The following is a 6598-nucleotide window of genomic DNA, read 5'->3' on the forward strand; positions in this document are numbered from 1 at the left end:
GAAGAGCGGCCGCGCGTCCAGAGGCGGTGCGCTGCCCGGCGCCGCCTGGTGTTGAGGAGCCGCCGTGACAGCACTGTCACAAATTGTCCTCCGACCATGAGAGTGCAGATCGCGTAGCCGCAAAGTGTGCCCAAATTCCCAACGTGGTAAGGAGCCCTCAAAGACTTAGACTTCCAGCTCTAATTATTAAACGACGCCAGAAAACACCTTTTACCTTTTAGGAAAGATTCTCAGAAACCCAGTTTTAAAAAAATCCCATTTGGACATTTTTTCACTGGCCTGACACATTTTAATATTCATCCCGGTTCTCTCAACAACCCCCACGCCATCCCAATATTCAGCTCTCTGAACTTGTTCTAAGTAACTGCAAAATACAAGGCATAAAATGTTAACACAAAGATAGATTTATTCCTTAAATTTCATACTGTATGGCAAAATTATATTTGTGATTTGGAATTATTTGCTGGTGGCATTACCTAAGCAACCAAATATTTTGAGCGTCTGCAATATTCAATCACTGTGATAGGCAGTGTAACAGTCCTTGTCCTCAAGGGCCTTGCAACTAACTGGGGAGATGAGTTCTTGGATCATGAGTGGATATCTAATAATGCAAGCCAGCAGGAGATATAGTAAAATGCAAAATCTTATAGGAATTCAGGGGAAAGAGAGATCACTGTGGATTGCAGTGGTTAAGGGGGAACCACTTAACCACTGAATCTTCAAGGGTGAGAATTTCTTTCTATTCCTCTCCATCTCTTCCCCTTTCCTCTCCAAATATATAGGAAAAGAAGGCAGAGGTACAGATGTATTTTCAGACAATCCTCTAATATATTTGCTTTGGAATGTGCTCTATGTTTGATTCGTTTTGATTTTAGTAAATTTTCCTTCAGTTATCTACACAGACAAAATTACCTATGGGAAGATTAAATATCTGACCACGAGTAACATTGTGCCAGTTTCATGTAAAGCTGGCTTCCTTCTCCATCTTGGTTCCTAGGAGCTCTGTCTTCAGTGTAGCTATCCTTTTTATTCTGGCACAGGATGTACCTCATTTGTATAGAGCTGCTTGTGGTTGCCCATTTTCAGCATTCTCCATGCAGTTAGCAGCCTTTTGTCATTATAACATTAGGCCCCAGATACTTAGAGGAATCTTCAGGCAAACTCCAACCAAAAATTGTGTCACCAAGAAGCATCTTTCGGTTTCTACTCTCATCTCCATTTCTACTGTCGGGGTAAAGATTGTTTTGAATGCAAAAAAACCAACATTTAGATGTGGGGCATAATTTCTAAAGTAAAAAGTTTGATTAGGGTCAAAATGTCTATGAAGCAGACTGGACACATCCCTGAGATACCAAAATTCTGGTCATTATTTCCAGCATTTCTGAGATCCCACTTCATTGCTACTCTCCTTCCCACAGAAAAGGTACATGAGAATTGGGTCCTACCTGTATTTGTCCTCCCAGACCATTCCTTTGTCCTCAGGGGCAATTAGAAGATCACAACAATGTTCTGGAGAAATATCCCTGCTACCTAACTGAGAACTAAAAGAAATGGATAAGGCATGGACTGGTGATGATTCTGAAGACTTCCCTATGACAGTTTAGAAAGAAAGTTTACTTTGCAGCATTATCTGGATAATTTTGGGCAATAAGAAACTGACCTTGTAAGTAGGCGCTATGCCACCTGACCAGATGGTCTGAAGCACCGAGGTAGCCAAAAGTGTCTACATGATTCTGAAGTGGATTTGATGAAGCAGGGCTCTCAGATGAACATGCCAGTGCGCTTGTCATTTTGATTGCTGTGAGCTTCTGCCTAAGGGTCTGGGACGAACTGCAGTCTCCAAACAGACTAATCGTGGAGAGAAGGTGACAGGCAAGTCTAATGTTTAGCGGTGGTGATGGTTTATGTACATGGTGGGGGAAGGTGACTGGCCACAACTCTTACCATTTCAATAGGCCCCTCCTTCTCTCCTTCTTACTATTTCTCAAAACATTATAGGCATAGTGCTAGAGTCCTGGGGATAACAAGACAAATAAGACACTAATTCATCTCAAGGGATTCTCAGTCTAGTTAAAGGAGAGAGATACATAAATAGATGAATGTAATTGAACATTATCACATGTGGTATGATAGTTTCAATAGATGTATGTACAATAAAATGGGAACACAAAAGAGGGGAGGTCAACTGGGGAACTGGATGGTGATAATAAAGTCTTCATAGAAAATTTAACTTTAGGTTGGAAAAATAAAAAGAAGTAAGAAAGTTATTATTAGGTTAATGTAGGTTAGAACAAGGGGAAGAGGAAAGGAAGGTCTTTTAGGCAGAGGCAACAGTGATGAAACAAACAAGGGGGACTGCAGCAAGAGGCCATGCTGGAGGCAGCTCAATGCCACACTTTGATTTTCTCTCAAAAGTGGAAGTCAATATAACGTACTAAGGAGTGGGGTACTCATGGAGCAGGTGACTTTAGAAGCATTGATGGTTTCTAATTACTGCTATGAGAATAAAAAGAAGGCACTAATAAAGGTCATGTAAAAGAATAAAGAGGGACTGAAGGTCTAGCTGAGGTTAAATATAATGAGTTTGTAGTGGCACCAAAACATATCATCGAGTAATTTTCTCCTACGACATTTCATATTTTCAGTGTAGGAAAGAAGAAAGCAAGAGGTTGGTTGTTTGCAATATTTGCAATATCAGAGTAGATGAAAGGATAAGTGATTAGGACCTTGACATTCTGGGAACAGAGCTGTTAAAATTTAAAATTGTGATGTCTTGGTGTCTAGGAAAACAAATGAAGCCTAGGAGAGAGGTAATCAATTGCGAGAATAGGGTTAGGTGTGCTGGGAGAGTGAGTGAGTCAGGAGAACAGTTTGTGGTTATAAATTAGTCTCTTGGAGCCTGTGTTAGTTTCCTATTGCTGTTCTAGCCAAATTGCCACAAACTTACTGGCTTACAGTATCTTAAAAATTTATTCTCTTACAGTTCTGGAAGTCGTAAGTCTAAAATAGGTTGGAATCTCTAAAGCAGAGTCTGTTTTCTTGCCCTTTCCAACTACCTGCATTCTCTTGGTCATGGCCCCACATTACATCAACCTCTGTTTCTGTTGTCACATTGCTTTCTCTCACTCTGACCATCCTGCTTTCCTCTTATAAAGACCCTTGTGATTACATTGAGCCCTCCCAGGTAATGCAGGATCATCTTCCCATCTCAAGTTATAAATTAATCACATCTGCAAAGTCTCTTTTGCCACATAAGGTAATATAGCCATAGGTTCTGGGATTTAGGATGTGAACATCTAGGGGGCATTATTTGAATCACTACAGAGCCTAAGTGTTTAGAGATAAAAACATTTTTGTGATGATGAAGACTGGGCGCGACCAAGTAATAAGTTCCTAAAGTAGGGTACGGATAACATGTTAGGATTGAGGAAGAAATTTTGAATCTGTTTTTGAAAAGGATGACCTACATGGGATTGAAAGTCACTGATGTTAGGGTAGAGAGGACTGTGGTCTTGGAACAGAAGTTCTCAATAAATGAGAAGAATGACCGAGAGGTTGATAGATGATGTAATGAGAAGAGTAGAATATGGTAATACCAAAATAGGAAGAGGAAATTTGGCTTAAATTGGAAAACAAGTCATCTGAAAGAAGCCATGGAGAGCTAGAATGTTGCCAGGAGCATCTCCACACCCTGCCCTGGATGGCAGTGTTGAAGAATAAATAGCCACTAGAAGCAGCAGGAAATATGGCACCTTAAGGAGAAATCACATCTCATTTATTCATTCACTTATCCATTCACACATCCATTCATTTATTCATCCAATAGGCATTAAGCTAGATATTGGAAATTTAAAGATGGGTTTTATATAGTTGCTCTTCTTAAAGGATTTGCAATCTAGTACAAGAGACATACTGACGCAATGTAAAAAGTTCTATGAAAGAAATACGTCAAAATATGGGAATGCAGAAAATTAGGAAAAATTTTCACAGAGGTGACATTTGAAATAACCTTGAAGGATGGGTTAAATTTCTTATGAAGACAAGAGAAATAGGTCATTCTAGGAATAAGAAAAATATGAAGCATACTAAGTAAGTGTCTGTATTAGTTCTCTAGGACTGTTAAAACAAAATACCACAGACTGGGTGGCTTAAACAGCAGAAATTTATTTTCTCATAATTCTGAAGGCCAAAAGTTTAAAATAAAGGTGTTGGTAGGTTAGGTTTCTTCTGCGGCCTCTCTCATTGGCTTGCAGATGGTCGTTTTCTTGCTGTGTCTTTACATGGTCTTTCCTTTGTGTGCGTACCTTCCTGGTGTCTCTCCCTCTTCTTTTGAGGACAGTAGTCTTATAGAATAAGCCCCCCACATATAACTTCATTTAATTTTAGTTACACTTTTAGATGGGGAAATTATATGTATAATGATATATACAATGAGACAATGATATATATATATATAAATATAGATCTAGATATAGATATAAACAGATGATATAGATATAGATGGAGATGGAGATGTAGATGTAGATTTATTCTGAGGAATCGGCTCATGCCAGTGAGGCTTAGAAATCCTATGATCTGCCATAGCAAGCTAGACACCCAGGAAAGTTGGTGGTATAATTTAGTCTGAGTCTAAAGGTCTGAGAACCGGGAGTCAATGGTGTAAATCCCAGTTTGAGATCCAAAGAAGAGACGAGATGTCCCAGCTCAATCAGTGAGGCAAGGAACAAAGGCATGATTTCTTTCTTTCTGCCTCCTCCTCTTCTGCTAGTCAGGTCCTCAATGGACTGGATGATGCCCATTCACATTTGAGAGAGCAATCTGCTTTGCTCGGTCTACTGATTACAATGTTAATCTCTTCCAGAAACACTCTCACAGACACATCCAGAAATAATGTTTAATCTGGGATCCCTGTAGCCAACTTAAGTTGACACTTAAACTTAACCATCACAAGGCCCTATTTCTATATACAGTCACATTCTGAAGTGTACTGGGGGTTAGGACTTCAACATGTGAATTTGGGAGGGGGCACAATTAAGTCCATAACAAGTCCTTTCTGTCTGTGGGTTATCCTAATTGTCATGTTTTGGTAATCAGGATATTGAAAAAGAGGATGATAGTTTTAATAGCTCTCAAGATTTGTTTTCATGGCATGTAAAAATGGAAATAATACTGAACTACAAGTTAAAGAGATTTAGACTTAATTCTACATCTGGTTATACAGAATACTAAGTGCTCTAATAAACTCTCCCACTGTAGAACTAGATCCTGAATAGAAAACACTTTTTGATGAACTGATGGGCTTATCAGGGGATAAGAAGTAGGCAATGAGTTCAAGGTACATTATCTTGTCCCACCCCCAAAACAAAACAGAAAACAGAGATTGGGGTGGAACTGGTAGTAGTGGGCAGTGGGCAGATGAAAGGGGCTGGGTGGACTTAAGGACAGATGTCCTCAGCAGGACTGTAATCCAGGTTCTAAGCCTTGTTCCAGTGCAAGAAGATGGAACTGAGTTCCTGACTTTCATGTTAGCTACAATCCTGAAGTGGACGTTTGAAGTGGTTCCAGGTCAGTGGCTTTTTCTAGCTCCTTGAAGACACAGATGTAAATCCTTTTGAGAAGAAAATATTCTCATTTTAAGCCCCCAAATTACCACAGATTTAATATAGAATAAATGTGAATTCTAATTCCAAAGTCATAGAGTATATGGGAAGGCAAGCCAACTGAGTGAGAATCAATAGAATAACAAACAAGATAAGACCACCAGAACCGTAGATATGAAAATTATCTGGTCTAGGGCCATGCTACCCTGAACAAACCCGATACCATATGATTTCGGAAGCTGAGCGGGGTCAGGCCTGGTTAGTACTTGGATGGGAGACTACCTAGGAAGACCAGGTGCTATAGGTGTAAAAAATAAAAAAAAAAAAATAAGGGATTGTAAGCTGACAAGGTCCTTGCAATCTGTGAGGTCAACTAAGGGTCGCCTTGCCTAAAAATAAAAGAAAATTGTCTGATGCTTAATGTAGGTGTATGTGTGAATTCCAAAAAAATGAAACATAAATATGACCTAGCAATTGCAGATTACCAAATATGGCCACACAGATTCAAAAAAGAGCCAAATGAAATTTCTATAAATGAAAAATTTAACTACCAGAGGAGTTCAGAACATGCCACCCCGAAATGTGTCACTTTGGCATGAAGATTATTTTGAGAAAATTAACTGCCTAAAACAAAGTATAAATTTATCCTTTTTTTTAAAAGAAAATTTATACTTATAAAGGAAATTTTCATTAGTAAAGGTACCTGTACCAGGAAGAGAGCTATTCTCAGAGTCAACTTTTTTTTTTCTTTTACCTGAAAGGCCCTTAACTGCATAATAAGGTAAACTTTATTTACCATCTATTTCCTCCCCTCACTTTCCCATAATTTGTCTCCCCTCACTCAGAAGCCTGAAACCTCTATTCCTTTCTTTTGCTCAGGATTGTGTGTGTGTGTGTGTGTGTGTGCGCCTCCTTGAGTCTCATGTTTTTGTGGAACTCCCGTGCATATGCAGCTAATTAAATGTTTCATTTTTTTCTTATCAATTTGTTTTGTCAAT

General features: G+C 39.1%; 1 pseudogene; it reads left to right on the plus strand.

Annotated features, from left to right (window-relative positions):
- Nucleotides 1-5788: 5788 nt before the first annotated feature.
- On the plus strand, nucleotides 5789-5907 carry LOC112470950 (annotated as a pseudogene).
- The last annotated feature ends 691 nt before the right edge of the window (nucleotides 5908-6598 follow it).

Source organism: Pteropus alecto, unplaced genomic scaffold (assembly GCF_000325575.1).
Source record: "Pteropus alecto unplaced genomic scaffold, ASM32557v1 scaffold210, whole genome shotgun sequence".
NCBI classification, from domain to species: Eukaryota; Metazoa; Chordata; class Mammalia; order Chiroptera; family Pteropodidae; genus Pteropus; species Pteropus alecto.